Genomic DNA, 21,518 nt, shown 5'->3' with positions numbered 1-21,518 from the left:
GAGGAGTAACCGAAAGCTGTTGGAAAAGGCCTAAACGTGTACAGAACATGGTTAATCTACATTACAGTAACATTTAGGTACTGTACAGATATACATTTGGTACTAATATGTAGACCTATCTTTGAGGTTTTAAAATGAACTGGTGAACTAAAATGACATTTACTGTTATCAGTGCACGTTAATGCTTAAAGGGGACATTCCGCAAGACGTTTTTAAGATATTAAATAAATCTTTGATCTCCCCAGATGTGAAGTTTTAGCTGAAAATACCATATAGGTAATTTATTGTGGCATGTAAAATAGGCACTTTATGGGTCTGAGCAAAACACACAAACACCGTTTTTGTGTGTATCCCTTTAAATCCAAATGAGCTGCTCAGGTGGGCGGAGTCTCAAGCGCTGACGCTGTAGACAAGGCATTGCATTCTCTCACGAAAGAAGTTCGTAAGAGATATTCAGCATTATATATTTGAACAAGTTTAAAAAGTCAATCATCTGTTTTATGCATACTAAATACATGTTTATCAGCAGATGGGAAACATTGTGGAATAAAAATAAAGACTTTAAGGTCTCATGCTGCCAGAAACAGGCACAATGATTTTCAGCATGTAACAATAAAATACACTTCCACAAACACTCAGAAGTTTACTTTTTGACCAACCATACGAGCACATTTAAATGATCTTTAATAAAACAACACGTTTAATGCTTAAACTTTAGAGATTTTTAAGTTTATTGTGTACACATATTGAACACATTCGCGTTTCTGTCAGTCTCTCACTCTCTATCTTTTAACTCCTCGTATTCATTTGAAACTTGAGAAAAACATAATAAATAACTTGAAGCACTGGGGACCCGATTAGCACTTAAACATGGAAAAAGTCTGATTTTCATGGAATGTCCCCTTTAAATCTTCAAGCTACGATTCCTGTGAAAAATGTTGATGTAAATCACTTAGTTTCTCATTTACTGTCCTGCGACTCTTTGTAAACATCTATTTGTCAAAGACACAAAAATAAAGATTTTACGGTCAGAGTTCAGCATGGTGGAGTGAAAGGGCCATGACGGGCCAAAAAATATTATTTTTGGAAACGTCTTTCATGTTGTCATGACAGCTTGTCAATATATACTCTTTTTCTATTTACTAAAGCAAGTTTTTTTCTAGCAGAAATATTGGCTAAATGTCCATAGTCAGTCTGCATGTGTCATCTTCTTCATTTTCTTGAAAGTTATATAACTGGATAGTTGTATTGTAATATTTTCAGTAATGTCAAGTAAAGTGACCTTTAGGCTGGAAAGGTGATTGCATGCATATCCATTATTTAGATATTAGGCTAAATAATAACCAAATCTACTGTTTAAAAACATAGCTGATGTCAATCACGTTGATTGCAGACTGTTACAGTTTTTCATCTCGTTTCATTGAAACGTCTCTTTAACCTGCATCTATCTCTCCGTGCACATGCGTCGGTTCTTTCATCTACCCATGCATCCATCTAAATGTCACAGATCCACAACCAATTCATTACAAATAACAGAATCTCTCTCCAAAGAAACATGTGTGCACAATGCTGGGTTGCTTGGTGTGCAGGTTTATTCTATACAAAAGTCTAATGACACATTTTAATCACTTGCATAAGCCACATTTAATGACTTACATAAGCCATATTTGAATGTCGTGTTACCTTTAAACTTTAAAACATATATTCAATTTGACATTTTATTCAGAAAACACGCCTTCTCTCCAAAACTCAAATGCACACACAGTGATTGACAGGTAGTGAACATGGGCTTCTACCATAACTCTTTTTTGCTGCTTTTGGCTGCCTAGAGCTGACAGTTGTGATTTCTTTTGAAAATATCTGTCAGGTAGTAGAGAGATTTTATGTGTGGTATTTCCAAAAAATATAATTATTGCATCTATAATTACAATCAAAATATCAGCCACATATGAAACACTGTCATTTGTACGAACATGAATAAGAAGGGCATCGGATCACTGTGAATGCTAAAAGCATCTTTGTTTCAAATGTCAGATTAAATCCTTAACAAAAAAAATGAAAAGTGTAATTATTACTCTGTTTATGGCAATTATCAGTATAAAAATAACAATTTATTTTGTGGATTGAAAATTGCTCATACAGTTGATTATGTAAGGTCTTTATACACCACTGACTATATAGTTATGTATATTATATTACATTTCTGCAAAGAGAGCATCCTAAAATGTACACATTGCACCTTTAAGTTGGATGAGTAAAGTCCACACTTTATCACTTTATAGCTTTTATAAGTTTTCTCCACACCAGCTGGTAGAACGTAACGCTAGCAAGATGAAGGTCATGGGTTCGATACTGAAAGGAATTACACATTTATAAAATGTATAGCTTGAATGCACTGTAGTCATTCTGGATGAAAGCATCTGCTGAATGCATATACAGCATAACCCACTATGAGTCAACCACAGGTATTGTGCACAATAAATACACATATTATTTTATTTTATTAACAATTAAATGGACAGCCCTACTTTAGGACTTGACTAGGTTTTTATTTATTTCCATGACTCTTTCATGTCTATAAAGCATAACTTTTCATATTTTTCATATATGTGCACTTTATTTCAGTGCAAAAACTGCAGTTTGCTGTAATATTTCAAGGCAGACACATTTATGTGTGTGAAAAAGTGTAAAGCACCTCTCCTGGCCAGTAAAAGCTGTCCCCCGACTGAATAAGCTGAGCGCTTAAGGTCTAATGCATCTGTTAGGGAGTTTTTACTGATCATGTGAAACTCTGAGAGGCTGTAATGAGATACAGGAATATGAATGGCCATCTGCCTCCATCTGCCATGACATTCCAGAACTCAGATTCTCCTCTATCAGAGTCTGAACTAGACGCACCTTTCACCATCTAAATATGCCAAGATGCTCGCCACATCTCGGGCTCACTTTACCAACCTTCATTCCAGTGTCAGATTCTCAGAGCTTTCAGTTTTTAAACTACAGATATGCTGAAATGAAACACTTAATCAAGTGACAAATATGTGCGTGGGCCAAAGTTCTGGAGGACAGTGAATTCTGAATGATGCACTGAGGTTTAAAGAGGCTTAAAATTGTATCACTTAAAAGGCAGGGGTTCATGATTTTTGAGAAACGATTTGGAAAAGGGATTCGGGATGAGTACCTAAACACTTACAGTCAATCAGCAGTAAGGGGCGTGTCTACTAACTGACACAGTTGCCTGGGTTGCGTATGTGTGGGGGTCTATCAAAAGAAGGTCCAGATTCTATTGGGGTAAGGGTGTGTTTGATTTGGTGATTTTAAATGTCAACATTGGCTTTCAGAGATTGTGCACCCTGCCTTTAAATGATGCATCAAAATGTTCACTCTTTATAAAACAGCATTCTCCCATGAACAAATAAAAATGAGATCTCTACAGTAATATCTGAATTGTGCCTCTCAGACCGAAAGCAGATGGAGAGCAACTGGAGACCTTTTCTTCGGGCCAAGTCCACGTTTCTCCTGAGAAGTAAAAGAGTTAACGTTACATCTATAACTTTAAAAGAGTCTTAACAATATCTCAGTCTTTGCACAGATTATTTTCAAAGTATACTCTCAGAATTAAAGATAGACAGTAAATAGATAGATACGGTAGATAGATAGTTATGGTAGATAGATACAATAGAGAAATAGATGGATGGATAGATAGCTACAGTAGATAGAAACAGTAGATATATAAAGTATGGTAGATAGATACAGTAGATAGATAAATACAATAGATAGACAGATAGATACGATAGAAAAATACGGTATTTAGATAGATAGATAGATAGATAGAAAGCTAGATAGATAGATAGATAGATAGATAGATAGATAGATAGATAGATAGATAGATAGATAGATAGATAGATAGATAGATAGATAGATAGATAGATAGATGCAGTAGATACAGTCTTGTTCAAAATAATAGCAGTACAATGTGACTAATCAGAATAATCAAGGTTTTTAGTATATTTTTTATTGCTACGTGGCAAACAAGTTACCAGTAGGTTCAGTAGATTCCCAGAAAACAAACAAGACCCAGCATTCATGATATGCACGCTCTTAAGGCTGTGCAATTGGGCAATTAGTTGAAAGGGGTGTGTTCAAAAAAATAGCAGTGTCTACCTTTGACTGTACAAACTCAAAACTATTTAGTACAAACATTTTTTTTTCTGGGATTTAGCAATCCTGTGAATCACTAAACTAATATTTAGTTGTATGACCACAGTTTTTTAAAACTGCTTGACATCTGTGTGGCATGGAGTCAACCAACTTGTGGCACCTCTCAGCTGTTATTCCACTCCATGATTCTTTAACAACATTCCACAATTCATTCACATTTCTTGGTTTTGCTTCAGAAACAGCATTTTTGATATCACCCCACAAGTTCTCAATTGGATTAAGGTCTGGAGATTGGGCTGGCCACTCCATAACATTAATTTTGTTGGTTTGGAACCAAGACTTTGCCCGTTTACTAGTGTGTTTTGGGTCATTGTCTTGTTGAAACAACCATTTCAAGGGCATGTCCTCTTCAGCATAGGGCAACATGACCTCTTCAAGTATTTTAACATATGCAAACTGATCCATGATCCCTTGTATGCGATAAATAGGCCCAACACCATAGTAGGAGAAACATGCCCATATCATGATGCTTGCACCTCCATGCTTCACTGTCTTCACTGTGTACTGTGGCTTGAATTCAGAGTTTGGGGGTCGTCTCACAAACTGCCTGTGGCCCTTGGACCCAAAAAGAACAATTTTACTCTCATCAGTCCACAAAATGTTCCTCCATTTCTCTTTAGGCCAGTTGATGTGTTCTTTGGCAAATTGTTACCTCTTCTGCACATGCCTTTTTTTTAACAGAGGGACTTTGCGGGGGATTCTTGAAAATAGATTAGCTTCACACAGACGTCTTCTAACTGTCACAGTACTTACAGGTAACTCCAGACTGTCTTTGATCATCCTGGAGGTGATCATTGGCTGAGCCTTTGCCATTCTGGTTATTCTTCTATCCATTTTGATGGTTGTCTTCCATTTTCTTCCACGTCTCTCTGGTTTTGCTCTCCATTTTAAGGCATTGGAGATCATTTTAGTTGAACAGCCTATCGTTTTTTGCACCTCTTTATAGGTTTTCCCCTCTCCAATCAACTTTTTAATCAAAGTACGCTGTTCTTCTGAACAATGTCTTGAACGACCCATTTTCTCAGCTTTCAAATGCATGTTCAACAAGTGTTGGCTTCATCCTTAAATAGGGGTCACCTGATTCACACCTGTTTCTTCACAAAATTGATTTCTCAGTGATTGAATTCCACACTGCTATTTTTTTGAACACACCCCTTTCAACTAATTCAACTAATTGCCCAATTGCACAGCCTTAAGAGCGTGCATATCATGAATGCTGGGTCTTGTTTGTTTTCTGAGAATCTACTGAACCTACTGATAACTTGTTTGCCACGTAGCAATAAAAAAATATACTAAAAACCTTGATTATTCTGGTTAGTCACATTGTACTGCTATTATTTTGAACAATACTGTATATAAGTATTGTAGATAGATACCGTAGATAGACAGACAGACCGACCGACCGACAGACAGACAGACAGACAGACAGATAGGTAGATAGGTAGATAGATAGATAGATAGATAGATAGATAGATAGATAGGTAGATAGGTAGATAGATAGATAGATAGATAGATAGATAGATAGATAGATAGATAGATAGATAGATAGATAGATAGATAGATAGATAGATGAATAGATGGATTGATAGACAGATAAATAGATACAGTGGATACGGCAGACAGACAGACAGACACAGACAGATAAATAGATAGACAGCATCTAGACTCGTTTTTTGTATCTGTTTTAAGTTTGAAGAACAGTTCAGAAAAAGTTGATAATTATACGAACAAAAATTTCAGATTTAAATGAAGTCTCTTGAGTCAAGCTGAGCAACCTCTGGGCAACAGTATTTTCCTCTGAGCAATGATGGCAGTTCTCAGAGCAAAGTGTTTTAAGAGCAGAGTTTGAAAAGTAAGTCACATACTTTCTAAGTGTCCTTGTTGGACCCCACACTGCGCTTCTGGTGTGGACCGTGTCCCCCACTATGCTAATTGAACACTTATAGTAAGATGACCTTGTCTACCCGGCCTTTCTTCCACTGCATTGCAAGGCTATTCAATACCCCACAACCTGTTCTTGCCCCAGTTGCATTGACCTCATTAAGTAGAGTTTGACGAAGTTCAGGGTTCAACAGCTATGCCATGTGTCCAGATCCTGCTGGGCTTATGGTGTGATCTACCATTTAATGTTTCTTGTATTTTGATTCTTATGAAAAGTTGTGCAAAACTCTGAGATTAAAACACAGTTTTAATAAAGCATGAAATCGCAAACATGTATGCACAATGAAGAGTGAAATTGAGCTGGTGCACGTAACACATTTGTGTCTGAAATCAGACATGTGTGGATGACTCACTTGGGCTGGTGTGTGTACTTGATCGGGTTGTGTTTATGTCAATGTGTAGCCATGCAACATGCAACCTGTCTTGTGCGCCTCGTAGCGTCTGTACTTTTTTTGTCTCTTTCTCTGATGTTGTTGAATTACTCAAGGGGAACAACATTAGACGTCTTTTCACTTCTACTGTGCTCAGACTTTTGTTTGAGGTTGTGCTTTTACCTGTGTCTGAGTTTAACTGGGTCACCATCCAATCCCTGTGTATATGTGCAAAAAACTATTTGAGCAAAATGGCATACAGTCCTTTATGGCTGTCTTCACTAAAACATTTTGCTGAAAGTAAAGTCAGAGTTTTTCCAACAATAGTCATACTGTGGATGACAGAGAAAGCTATGTCCACATACATTTCCCCAATACATATTTTTACACTACCACAGATATGTGGATTTTATAGAAACCTAACTACTGTATTATGTCGCACAGGTATTGTAGGTTTTAAGGACATGTTACAATAACAGTATTCATTAATTAAATGTGTTTAGCTTAACCGAGTTGTACTTTCCACAGATCATTTGCTGTTAGAGCTAACAAATATTGAATAACTAACCACAACTATCTTGTCTATTATTTCTGCCTCCTATTCTAATTTGTGTCTATACGTGTGTTAATATTGGCCTGTGGTGGTACACTATTGATAGATTATTTCCATAGAGAGTTTCAGGCCTTTGACCGAAGAGCTCGTATGTTAAAGATAGCCATTAACAGACTCCCAACGCCACTAGAAACCCATCAAATATTTAACACTCGCCTGGACACGGGCAGTGATGCTCCCCTGAGCTTTCGCTGTGTCCCGCAAGGCAAAAAGAACAGAGAGGGAATAAAGAGAAACGAAGGTGTTAAGTCCCGAGAGAGAGAGAGAGAGAAAGACTACATCAGCCCCGGGAGATAATCAATACCTCTTGTCTCTGCAAACAGCTGTCAACAAACCAACCACTTTCACAGCTCCACAAGAGATCACTGTGTGTGTGTATGCAGGTGCTTTACGGGTGATTGTGCTGTTTGCGAGGAGCCAGGGTTCCTGGCGCTCCTGTGCAAATCTGAGTTTTTGGAGCATGAAGTGATGATGCACGTCTGTGGTCGCCCGACTGAAGATAATGTCTTCTGACCGCCCGCCCAAAAAAGGGCAGGGAGAGATTTGGAGATGGAGAGAACCAGCCAACATTTTGTGGAGTGTGGGTGACCTCTGACCCCTGACCGGAATCTGGGACAAAATGTTTTACATTTTCACACACACACATATGCTAATACGTACAGTGCCAAAAAGCCCATATCATCCAGATGCAACGCTGACAGGCCCATATGTGCAGGAAATCACCATCACCCTCCAATGTCCAGTGATCACCTTGTATAAGTGCCCTGCATATGGCAACTTCTTAACAGTATGAATGTGACCATTAAATGTATGAACTTCACATTTGCTATGAAATCACTGGATTGGAACAAGTGAATTTCTGGTGGTTCTTGGCTTGAAAAGTAGTGGTTTATATAGATTTATGCTAGCAATGTGAATGGTTGGATAACAGTAGCGTGCTAATTCCTATCTTGCGTTGAAATCTTATTTGCAAGCACCTGGTACACTGTAAAAAGGAAAAAGTTGGATAAACCCTTTAAAAATTACTACTAATATACTATTAATAAAACCTAATAAATAAATAAAAATCACCGTAAATGTTTTACTTTAAGCATTTTTTTATTTAAAGGGACACTTTTTGAAAATAGGCTCATTTCCATTTCTAGAGTTAAACATTTGATTTTTACCATTTTGGAATCCATTCAGCTGATCTCCGGGTCTGGCGCTAGCACTTTTAGCATAGCTTAGCATAATCTATTGAATCTGATTAGACCATTAGCATCACCATTAGCATCACCATTAGGGTTTTAATATTTTTCCTATTTAAAACTTGACTCTTTTGTAGTTACATCGTGTACTAAGACTGATGGAAAAGTAAAAGTTGCAATAATCTAGGCAGATATGGTTAGGAACTATACTCTCATTCTGGCATTATAATCAAGGACTTTGCTGCCGTACCATGGCTTCAGCAGGTGTAGTTATATTACGCAGTGTCCGAAAATAGTCCCCAGCTATTGAAAGTTACCAAGGGCGCTATTTTAAAGCTAACACAACACGTTTTTGCAAATCTTATGTAAATCTTGCTAACCTATATTATTTCATCATTCATATGTCCAAATAGTCTTTCGTGTTGTCAGATTTATAAAAGAAAGAACAGGCTTTCTGATTTTTGGCGGAAAAGGTCGGAACACTTGAAGGCGTGCGGTGGGCGGAGCTGAAGAGTTACGAGTATGCGCAGCTTTGAATACTGCTTTTGGATTCACAGCCAACATAGATGGAAATCAAACTTTAAAAACTTTTTTTTAAATAACCAGCCTTACATTATAAATATGACCCAGAATTGGATACTTGGTCAGTAATGGATGAACATGAACAACAGCAGCAACGATTACAGCAGGACATCTCTGGTAATTAATCCTTGTTTATTTTAATAAAAAAATCAACGCAATCCGTTTTTTTTACTGCATTTGCCCATTTTAAAAGGTGTAAATGCAGTACAATTCCAACTGAGATGAAAAATGTTTGCTGTTGTTGGTGTTTACATTACATGCACGTATGCACGATTGCAAACAAAACACGTGAGATTTTTACTTACACCTGTGGTTGTGACTCCTAAACAGGCTTTTTTTGAAGTTTTGACCGCTCCAACAGTTGTAAACAAGTGGAAAATCCGGCATCAAACTGAGTCTTGTTAATAAAGCAGTCCTCTCCGGAATGCAGCCAGGGAACAAACTCATTCGCAATTACGTTGCTGTCCGGGAAAAACGAACTGCATCCACTGTTGTCTTAAGACAGGGAAAGCTAAATACGTTTTTCTTCTCCTTACATCCAAAAACACACTTCTTTTGTCGAACTATCTTGCTAAAACAAAGTTGTTGCGTGCTGTGCAGCGATAGCCTACCGGTGACTTCTACTCGATGGAGCAATGATAATGCTTGTTCTCGCTCTCAGTTGACGTGCAGGGCAGGCGTGCTTTCTAGGGGTAAAGGCCCATAAAAGGAATATGGGGTCAATCAGTCATAACCCCCATTTCGAAAAAAACTTCCCGAAACTTGTAGGAAAAAGGAGGCGTGAGTTTGGGTCAGAAATACTCTGTTACATAGTGATGGTCAACCCGGATCTTTTTAAGGATTCGGGTTATTCTGAGTCACTCACTAATATGATCCGGGTTGTGCGAGTCACTCGAGTCACTTGAGTCACTTGGTCAAAATCTCCCAATTCCAATCGCTAAGTCATACTAATGCCAACCAAGCAACTCGGATCACGCGTGCAGCTACGAGTTTATGACTCCTCTGCTCACAAAAAAGGGCTTATGTGACCTGAGGAACTCGTAAAAAACATGCATGCCCGTGGTAACATTATCAATAACATAATTGTAAAAGTTTGGTGTGTTTAGTTTCATTTCATAACGACAAATATATCAACACCACATTTAGAAGATGTCAGGCTTGGTTGACTTGGACGTGAGAGGAACGTGTCCTGTTTCAGATTGACTTAAAAGATCCACGATAGGCTTCGGTTAATCTTGTGAGTGAGTCCCGGACAGAGCCGCTCGCCCGCTCCTGCACGGGTCCTGTGAGTGAACCACTCACGTCACTCTGAGTGACTCAGTCAACAAGAGGAGCCGTCAGCCGTGTACGTTCGTCGGTGGCGGATCTTTCCATCAGCACTGCTGCAGCAGTCCTCGTATTTAAAAATGTTAAACATTTGCAGCTTCTACCCAAAACATTGTGTCAGTCAAATATTTCAACAGATTAGCCTACATGAGTCAGTGGGTTAACAACACGAGCAAGGCTTGTTTCTCCTAGCCCAGGATTCAAGCTCCATGAGTTGAGTCACTCTCTGTGTGAATCCCCGAGCCGCAGACCAACTCATTGCCGCGCGCACGCATCCCTTTGTACTCGGACTCGGAGCTGCAAGAAATAATGATCCGGAATAGCAGCTTTTGGTTCACTCGGTACCCCCAGTCGACATTTGGTGATGTAAATTAGCTCGTTGTTGCAAGTTATAGAACCTATGGCAGCTTATGTCGAGTTATTTGTTGTAATTCTGTTGTAAACATTTGAAGAGCTTTGTGTTTGATACAATTTCTCATTTTTAATGCAAAATCTGAGAGGACTCAACTGACTCGGGTTAATGGTCACTAAGGACTCATGGTTCTCGAGTCATTTTAGGGATCGGGTTAAATGATCCGAGTTTCGGGTGACTCGCTCATCACTACTGTTACAAGCTCAACTACTTTTTTGACACTTTGCTTATGTTTAGCATGAGGACTACAACTCTTAAACTGTGTTAATAAGTCAGAATGCATGAAATAGCATTAAACCACCACTTTAAGGTGCTGCGTAATATCATTTCGCCTGCTGCAGGCATGGTTATTTTTGAGTGTGATGCTAACGGTCTAATCAGATTCAATGAATTGTGCTAAACTATGCTAATGCTGAGCTAAGCTTTGCTAGTGTACACTATAAAAAGCAAAAGTTGGATCAACTTAAAAAATTACTTCAATTGGTAACTTCTGAAAAATATGTTTAAGTGTAAAACACTTTGAAGGCGGGGTGCATGATTTTTGAAAAACACTTTGGAAAAGGGAGTCGGGCCGAGTACCAAAACACACCTGTAGCCAATCTGCAGTAAGGGGCGTGTCTACTAACCGACATCGTTGCCTGGGTTGTGTATGTGTGGGGCGGGTTTATCAAAAGAAGGTCCAGATTCTATTGGGTTGGGTGTGTGTTTGTTTAGGTGATTTCAAATATCAACATTAGCTTTCAAAGATCGTGCGCCCCGCCTTTAAGTGAAAAAAAAAAAAAGTTTTCGAGTATTTAAAAAGATCTCATGCATAGTAATATATTCTGTAATGTGGTCACTGTCGTTTATTGTTGTTTGTACTGTATAGCTGATGTGATGTGAGTGACCACACTGCCCACCAAATCTACACAAATTATTATTGAACATTTAGTTTGCCTCTGTCCCTTTTTTTAGAACCTGACTCAATGTTTTTTCAGTGCCCTCAGTCTGTAGTGTAATAGAGTATCCAGTGTATAATGTGGCAGTGTTAGTGCATTAGAGAGGAGGCGGGCCTGTGGGCGGTCCCTTTGCTCTGATTGGCTGAAGTGAACTGAAGCAGTCACATAGAGGGCTGGAATAGCTGAGGTGGGGGAGGTGCTTTGCCTGCTCTAGCTGCAGATCAGAGCACAACGGCGAGCCATTAACACTGTTCACAAGCTCCGAGACGTGGGAAAGATGGACTAATGTTTGTGCAAGAGACAGAAAAGCTGTTTATGGATGCGTTGAACTCCAATCTTCTTCTAGAAGTGCTGCATGGTAAGGACACGATGCACACTTCTGTCTCTCTTTAAGGAATCTCTGATCCTTGGAGGCATGGACTGCATATTATTCCAACCTTCCCGGGACTCTTGCTTTAAGATTTTGGAGCATCTTCTTGTAGCTTGTTTCTAAGAGAATAAGGGATATCTGTGTCACACACTGATTTGATCACTACCGAAGGTTCAGTCGAGGGTTCCTTCAGTTCTCTGTCCGTTTCTCTCTCTCTCGTTTCGTCTCTTTGTGATCATGCACTAAAATCATCAGTTCATACATTGAGGGCACACCTGTCTCTCAAATTCACTCACTCGTGTGGATGTAAGCAGAACTCTGCAGCCCGGATTTTAAGCACCTTTGTCATTTGTCCAGCATGGATAAAAGGATTCCTGTATACTTGCTCGCACATTGAATCTGCCTGCATATGACAAGGTGAAAAGGGTGAGAACTTTTCTTTATGTCTTTCTTTTGTGTGTGCTTTTTTCCTAACAGCCTAACATTGGCATCCTTCTGTGTTCAGGTGAAAGAAGTAGGGAAAATCAAGAGATGCATGAATGCACGTTTATTTTGCATTTCAGTGCTGAAAACTATTTAGTTTATAAATTGTAGGATTTATAAAATATATAAATTAATTAAAATTAATATTTATTTATTCATTTATATCATAATATATATTTACATATTTGCATTTTAAACTATTTTAATCCACATTTTTTTAATCTCATATTTTGTTCTTCACCACAGGACCATTTAAAATATATTTATTATGGCAAAAAAAGGTTATTAAAATAGTAAAAAAAAATTAAGTTGCCACTTACAGCACCTAAAACATCCATCTTGCTATACTTAAAATATAATATAATATAATATAATATAATATAATATAATATAATATAATAAAACAATACAATATATGAAAAGTTTTATTCCAAAACAAGATGACTCCTTTTTTAAAAATTTTTGAATTGTCTATTCCAAATAATATCTATAAAACTGCAGTTGTTTTTTATGTAAGCCTCCATAACAAAAAAATACAGCTAAGTAGCACAATAAAAAACAAAAACATGAAAAACATGATAACATAATAATAAACATGTTTTGACAAATATTTAAAAGTGTGTATTGCACATGCTGTATGTGTCTAAAATAACAATAAATTTAAGCTGGTTTGTTTATATATATATATATATATATATATATATATATATATATATATATATATATATATATATATATATATATATATATATATATATATATATATATATATATATATATATATATATATACATATATACACATGCTTTACCTAAGCATACATATAGTGACATAACAAGTCACCTTTACGGCAACACCAGCTGGTGGTCACATTTAAACTTGGGTGACTAAGGATATGTGTGCTTTAACTACTATCTTCGTGTATAAGACGGGTGTGTGTGTTGTGTGTGATTGTTGGTCTCTCGATACTGAAAAGGTTACTGCTAATTAAACCACATTTCTATCCACTGAAGCACAAATGTAGGGCTCCCTGTGTGCCTCTCCAGCAGCTGTTAGTGTCTTAACACACTTCACCATCTCTATCTGCGTAGTCACACATCTGGAGCTCAGCATTTAGTAATCTCACGCTATCAGCAAAGCACTGTCCCTGTTTTAGTTCACACAAGAGTCAGTGTGTGTGTTATGATGTGTGTTACATTCGTATGCTTATGTGCTCAGGGCAGTGATTGTGGGAAATTGTCTGTGTTTGGAAAGGTTGTATGTTTCCCATTCCTTAATGACAGTGAGCCTAATTTAACCATTTCTAGACTCAGAGCTTTTTTAATGTAATCTTTTTATTAAGGCGAGCTCTTTATTATCAATGTACAAGTACGTTCATTGTTTTGCACTGTACTGTACAAAAGTTGGTTCAACTTAAGAAAGGATGTTACCTGGTTGCCTTACATTTTTGAATTAATTCAACTTAAAAATATTAGTTGAAACAACCATTTATTTTTAAGTTGAATGAACTCAGAATTTTAAGGCAAGGCAACTTACTTTTTGAAGTTGAAACAACAAATCTTTATTCACAATGTGCAGAGTTGGTAATATTATAGCCAGTACATAAAAAATAGAGAAATTGACAGAATATATACAAAAATAAACATTAAAAAATAGTATGTATGACACTATAATATGCAAAATTAAAAACAAACAGTGAAACACAAAAAGGTGAAGTGTGTGTGCGAAAAACAGTTGACAAAAGACTAAAGTAAATGTTAATGCATCAGATTTGTGATGTTTATGTGATGTTAATGCAGCATCACGTGTGATGTTTAGGCTCTTTGAGTAGACTATAAGCAATAAAAATACTCTGGCGATGCAAAACATTATCATTATAATAAAGTATAATCATATCATCTTATAAAGATAAGGACATAGTCTTTTGCTCTCTTAGTATAGCATTAGTTTGGGATCTGTTTTTTGACCATAATAGTAGGTTGAAATGTTGAGAGAAATCTTTATTTAATCGCATTGCAAGGCTTTAATGGTCTGGGAATTACTTCACCATAAATGTTATGTCCCAATAAACCCTCCAAGGATTTGGCCCTATAAACCTTCTCAAATACACTGTATATATTCAGCAAAGAAGCCACACCCACTTACGCTTATTTCTGAGCAAAGCTTCGATATGTACAAGCAGAAGAACCCTGAAGCTTTCTCCCTCTGTAACACATTTCCTGACACATTTCTGTTTGCATCGTAGGACATTTTATAGCCTACAGGAACACCAGCGAGCTCATATTGACGGTACTTTTTAAAACATCCTCTTTCCTTCCTTCATCGACACCTTAGGTTGTGAACATGCTCTGTTTGTGGCTTTAGTGGTGGTCACCAACTGTGTACACACACACATGGCTAAAGCTTGGCTTTAAAGATGCCCACTCTTTATCCTTCTGAACCAAACACATGCGCACACATGACAGATGGCCTTTCTTGAGAGAAAGACAGTGTTTCTTTATCACCTTATACTGTGTAGCATCAACAGCCTTGTTTGAAGAAATGAAGCCGGCTGTGTGGTTGCGCCTATAGGGCAGTTTGTTGATAGAGTTGTTAAGATGATGACCCACCACTGATTACTTTCATAGCATTGTTTTTGATAGTAAACACATTTTGTGCATTCAGACAGCTTGATTCATTTGTAATCAGTTCAGTAAATGTCATAAATGCATTGTGTCTCACAGTAATTGAGAAGAATTGATTATTGGACACAGATCTAACCAAATTGCTTGTTTTTTTGTATTTTAGTTTCTCCACTTCAAACTTCACAAAATATTATCATAGTGTATTTGAATCCTTGCATGATTAATTTCGTCACAATTTTATAGACCCACTGAATGCCTTGAAATTCTTTAATGCGTTTGTGTAATTTTTACTTTAACAGAAAGTTGGGCGTGGTATATTTAATGACGCCTCCTTCTTTTAAAATAACCAATATAACTTAGTTTAGCCTGAAATCTGGGGCACGTTCAAGATCGAAACGGTGCGCAACGTTTCCTGTGCAACCGATGTGCGACGAGGGTTTGAGATACGTTTTCTCTTGTTTGGTGGGTGTGTCAGAACCCCGGTCCAATCAGCAGCAATATGTAAATAAACCATGCGGTACTAAAGAGACAGCTCGCACAATGGGTTTAAGTTGGAATGTTCTCTTTCATTCTGTGACTGTAACATCGAGTGTATTTTACAGTATTAAACACATATTTATAACGATTTCATTAGGCGCCGGAAACATTTAAAAAAGAACACAAGTAATGGCCTCTCAGCTACCGTAGTTGCAACTCTTGCGTCATCACAACAGGCGGTTCAACGCATCACTGTTTCTGTTTATTAAATGTTCTGCAACGTTATGCCGGTGCTGAAAGCAGCCCTGATAGGAAGCTGCAGAATGATGTCATAAAAATCATTGATCTGTATTGATGGAAGTCAGGGACCGTTTTTAACTCTTTCCCCGCCATTGACAAGTTATTTCGTCAATTAAGAGAAACCATTTGCATAAAAAAACGTGTTCCTGAAGAATTTGTATGTTAATCTGCAATTCCGTGATTATCCACTAGATGGATATCCCAATTTATGAAAAAACTGAAGCCAAAACGTTATTTACTAATTTTAAACTCTGTGTATGGTTTCATAATCATTCTGAATCTGATCTCTAACAAAATTTCAGCTTGAAAAATACCCAAATTTAAGAGTTTATAAGCAGATAAAAAATATAGATAGGATTAAAAAAAAATCTGTTTTATTTGTTTGTTTGTTTGTTTAAACTTTATTGTTTGTTTCAAAGCAGAGGGTCTGTTCTTTCATTTGATATATTTGTATGTTAAAGGCACACAAGGCAAGTCTGAGTATTATTTCTCTACTAGCTCCCCCTAGTGTCTGGGAGTAAATGCGTTCTATATCTAAGACTATACAAGACTGAAGGACACCGGGTCGGATACAGCGAACTTGCAAGTGGGGTATTCTTCCTACAGACGGTAGGGGCGGGCGAGAGAGTCTTCATTCGTCATGTAATGAGTCATTTAACCATATACCGACTTACGAAGATGATTTATTAACATAAAAATGCTGCCTTGTGTCCCTTTAAGATATTTTTAGAAGAAAATTTTCCTGGAAGTCATGAGTTAATGGTTGTATCTTGTACATGCTAATTTTGTCAATGTTTTTGAACACATTTGTTTATCCTTAAAGTATTTATACAAAAGCAAAAATCCAATGGGAATGTAAGAATCATTAAAAATCCTATGTGACCCTGAACCACAAAACCAGTAAAGTATCATAGGTATATTTATACCAAAAGCCAAAAATACATTGTATGTGTCAAAATAATCAAATTAGGATATTAAGTAAAGAGCATGTTACACGAAGATATTTTGTAAATTTCCTTCCATAAATATATAAAAATGTATTATCATTAGTTATATGTGTTGCTAAGGACTTCATTTGTAAAAATATTTAGATTTTCTTTGAAGATTCCAGATTAGGGATGTTCATATCAATTAATTTTCCCTATCGACAACCGCAGCTTATTAACCGAACATTAACCATTAACTTATATGATTTTAACATGAAAAATTGTCATTGAGTAAAAATACAGTTGACAGTTTCTGTGACCTGGTAAAAACAAAACATTTTATTTCATTTGAACGTGCAAACAGCAGCGACAGATCAACAACAGAACCAGGATTCATACATTATCAGATATTCACGCAACATTACCTTATCAAACAGCACGCGATCAGTCCAGATGATTAATATCCAAAAAGGGCAGATTTTTTCAAAAAGGTCTGCCCGGATGTGCGCGAGACGGACCGCGTCATCTTGCGCACACACGTACACGCGTATCCGTTCAGCTTCCAAAAAATACTCAAACACGCACACAGATGATTTCTCATACAAATGACTTTATCAGACTATTCCAGATTTTCAAATAGTTGTATTTTGACCAAATGTTGTCCTTTCCTAACAAACCATACATCAAACTATACAAGCATAGCTTATTTTCAGCTTTTAGGTGATGTAAAAATCTCAATTTCAGAAAATGTACCCTTATGACAAATTTTAAATTATCATTATTTTTTTGGACTAATGAGCTTTTAACACTGTAACATTCATTTCAAGATGTTTGAAAAATGTTTAAGCACCCCTTCTTCTTAATAGGAAGAGAAATCTTAATAGGCCTAAAGAGAGTTTTTATTTTCTTTATGCCAAATGCAATTTCCTATTTATTTCATTTGATTTTGGGTTTAAATATAACATATTTTTTTCTCTTAAGATTTATCCACCCTAACTTCATCCTCCACCTCATCTCCACACCAAACAAACACTTTTAGCATCTAGATGTGACTCATGACAGGACAGGGGGTGTACGAATTGACGGATAAGTTTACAGTCGATGGTCACACGCGGTAATAAATGGATTAAATTCACACCCTCGCAGGTTCACACAAAGCTCTGTGACGTCTCAGTCTTAATGGAAAACCTTGCCACAGGTCTCTGCAGAAACACTAGAGGCCTCTCTTTCTTGTGAGATGAGTTATGCAACGCAGGAGCCACACAATGATGTTTTTAGCTTTGAGGTCGATTACAGCTAAAGATCTTTTGATGGTGTTTTAAAGGCCCTAGGTTTAGGTATGTAACACATAATCTCATGTTGACGTCTGTTGAATAATAAAAGCGAAGAATGAAGTTGAATATTGTGAAAGATTATATAAGACAGTGCTGAGTGAAAGGACTCTGAATCAGGACTGGTTTAACCACCCACATCTTGTTTCAGTGCAAACACAGAGAGAGCATTAATGACTAGAGGGTCAGGATGCAATGTTCATGGCCAATATCCAAATGGTCCAGAAAACCCGTTTCTATTGCTTTTTTCATTTGAAAGACATTTTCATTCAGTGCATCAAAGGTGTACGTAATATTTACCAGTATTTGTGTTCACTGAGAATTGAACCTACGACCACACAAACATCATGCTCATAGCTTTACTATCTTTGCCGTAAGAAAATGTAGGCTGACAGTGATATGGGAATGGGGTCAGCCCATATTGAATATTCAGAACTGAAGCTGTATACTGTATATACAGCCCATGCGTGTCAAAATGAGATTCGCTACTGCCACACCACAGCTATGAATCCATACCAATTTTGTTCCTGGAAGTTCACTGGGAAGTTTGACAAACTACCTTGCACATTTTTGACTTTTTCGATATATGTTTTCTGGGTCTGTGTCACAACACGGAGACTTTGGCCAGCCAGGGAAAACCAGAGGAAATGGTGCTGAGGATTTAAAATTGATATTCGCCTGAACATTAAAGATTCATCATCAACTACCTTTGTTTCCTCACTGAATGAAAAAGCAACATGAAGCCTTTGACAGGAACATCATGTCATTCACTTGGCTTTTATCTAACATTGATGCATTGAAGACTTTTGTTTTTGTAAAGTCAAGGCTGTGGGAACGATTCAAAAGAGTGACTTTCCACCACTGGTTTTAACTGATTGGCAGACTCGGGTATGAAGGGGCCAGCCTTTATGGTTTACTACTTGTGAGATCTTAATGGTCCATTTTTTACTTGTACGCAATGGTCCTTGTGCAGAACTCGTGACACAGTTTTCTTCGGCAGAAAAATATGCATAATGCTTTTGAAACTCAGTGTACAATCTACGCATACTGTAGGTTGCTCATCCGCCTACAGGAGTTTGTAAAATTTAGCCTGGGAGATGCGTTGCATTTTGTCGCTGTGCTATGCGTCGAACGTATGTGTACACGTACAAGTCAACTATACCATACTTTGCAATGCTATGTGGTCAGCCAACCTGATCTCAGGAATTCTTTGCTCATTTTTCCGTGGCATTCTCACGAATATCCGCATATTTCCGTGGCCCTGCCACGGACTTTCTTTTCCGTGCCATTCTCACGGATTGGTTACTCAACTGTTTTGTCCTATTTTCTTCCACGTAAATATGCGGAGATCCGTGAGAATGCCACTGAAAAGAAATTCCGTGACTATCCCACGGAACTTTGTGAGATCATGTTGCGTCAGCCGTGCACATACGTTGGCGTACATGTAAAAAAAAACTATACTCAAGGCTTTACAGTCTACTATAATGATTAACTCCAACCTATTCTTAAAGGGATAGTTTACCAAAAAAATATTTACTCACTCTCATGTTGTTGTAAACCTGTACACAAACGAAGATATTTTGATAAATGATAGTAAGCACACAGTTGACTGTACCACAGACATCAATACCATTTGTTTTTCTTACTCAATAGGAACCGTCACTTGCATTGGCATAGAATACGCGGGGGACACTCGTGAGATGTTGGGTTTAGGGTTAGGTTTGGGGGTAATATTACTGTGCGTTCACACCAGACGCGGAAAAGGCGGCAAAAACACGCTGTTTTTGTAGTAGATGGACGCTTGAACATTTTGAGTTTACTCGCTTCAATTCTAGTCATTCAAGACATTCACACGTACATTTTTATAATGGGAGGGGCTTATATGGCTCAAATCGCGTAAACTTACCAGATTGTTTGACCTCCTCACTCACTTTCTTCCAAACAAGATCCTTTTAATTCCTGTAAAAGTACGAAGATGTCTGGTGTAGCGATGATGATTGTCCTCTATTGTTGTTTTGTTTATCTGCCTCCGCTCGCTTCCTGTAATCACGTCACTCCTAGAGCAAGCTTCGATTGGTTAATGCAGCATAAACCATCTGTTCATATTTTTCAACTTGCGTGTTCCGTGCCTTCCGCACCACGCCATTTGTGCTTGCCGCATCGCATGATGCCTATTCGCGTCTTTGCATTAACACGTAAATCACTTGCGCTTGCCGCAATCCACGTCTGGTGTGAACTCTCCATTAGGATGACGTTTTCTTGCGCTTGAACTGACGTATTAACTCAAAACTAAAAATGTCGTCATTTCCAAGTAAACACACACTGTTGCCCCTGGTCAACGGTGCCTACCACCTGACATTTTCCGAATAATTTTTTTTAGTGTATTGTGCATAGGCATGTCCCCTGATGCTGAAACTGGTGCCCTGCAGGTTAAGAGGGGTGTATTTACTCTTGCACCTCATGCACAGCTCAGCCACACGGTACCTGAGAAACATTCTCATCTATTGTGCTTAACCTCTCAACAGTCATTTTTCCCATGTCATGAAGCAACAAAGGAGGAAAAGGAGACAAGCATTGTGTTAAACAAAAGCCTTCCATGATTCTTTTCATCTATCTCATAATGCCTTCCTGTTTTCTGTGACCCAGGATCACAAAAGCTAATGCGAAAATGGCAAAGGTCACTGACTTTTTATTAAACTCTGCTTGGGTTTGTGGGCCAGAGGTCATTTTTGAGCAAACACCAGTCACAGCTCTGTGTTTGACTGTGCGTGTGGTTATGACCAGTTCATCTAAATGTGATGACAAGTGACACACGCACACACACTGCAGTTTAGATTCTGCATTCGCAGCCCCTCAAACGTGTTTACACATAAAAAGACTCATTGTGTCTCTTTTAGTGAGGGCTGAAAACAATCCTGTGCTGTTTGACTTCAAGTAGGAGGCGGTGAGCAATGCTGCTCATCATCCGCCGTAGGTGCATATTTCTGCAAGGAAGTTTTACATAGTACAGAAATCTGCTGCCTACTTCATATTATTAGCTAGTATGTGAATCACATCCACTTCATTAAATGTTTAGCAAGACAAGATGCGTGCGATAAAAACCCCCGAGCACTTTTTCCATCTGGATACAATCACAGGTCTGCAATCGAAATGTTTCATCCCCCACAACGTACCAAATTGTAGCTATATTGAGTCACATTCATTGGTTCTCTCCACATGTGAAGAGAGATGAATGAGAATAGACAATATGGCTGTCCTGGGGGATGAGGCGTAGGGTCCAGCCCCTGCCGTGAGCCCTCAAAGGACAACACGGAGGGTTATCTACAAACCGCAATGGCCGGATCCCTGTGCACAAAGAGAATTCCCATGAGTCTTTGGGAGAAGCCTTTTGTAAAGGCTGATGCACAGTGTGATCT

The 21,518-nt window shown here is 37.9% G+C and overlaps 1 protein-coding gene across 6 annotated transcripts in view; it reads left to right on the top strand.

The window, feature by feature from the left end:
• The window catches only part of large2 (LARGE xylosyl- and glucuronyltransferase 2), a 142,791-nt gene that overhangs the window by 58,374 nt on the left and 62,899 nt on the right, over positions 1-21,518 (top strand). For 2 of the 6 annotated variants that reach the window (XM_073815830.1, XM_065282815.2), the window contains exon 1: positions 11,805-12,378. The exons of 1 other annotated variant lie outside the window; for it this stretch is intronic. The gene's annotated coding sequence lies outside the window, so the exon portion shown is untranslated. Of the gene's footprint in view, positions 1-11,804; positions 12,388-21,518 lie in introns of those variants that run through there. 3 more of the 6 variants (XM_065282816.2, XM_065282812.2, XM_073815829.1) reach the window with 2 other exon arrangements.

The sequence above is a fragment of the Paramisgurnus dabryanus genome, chromosome 9 (assembly GCF_030506205.2).
Source record: "Paramisgurnus dabryanus chromosome 9, PD_genome_1.1, whole genome shotgun sequence".
Classification (NCBI taxonomy): Eukaryota; Metazoa; Chordata; class Actinopteri; order Cypriniformes; family Cobitidae; genus Paramisgurnus; species Paramisgurnus dabryanus.
This window is presented reverse-complemented; position numbering and strand designations above follow the sequence as displayed.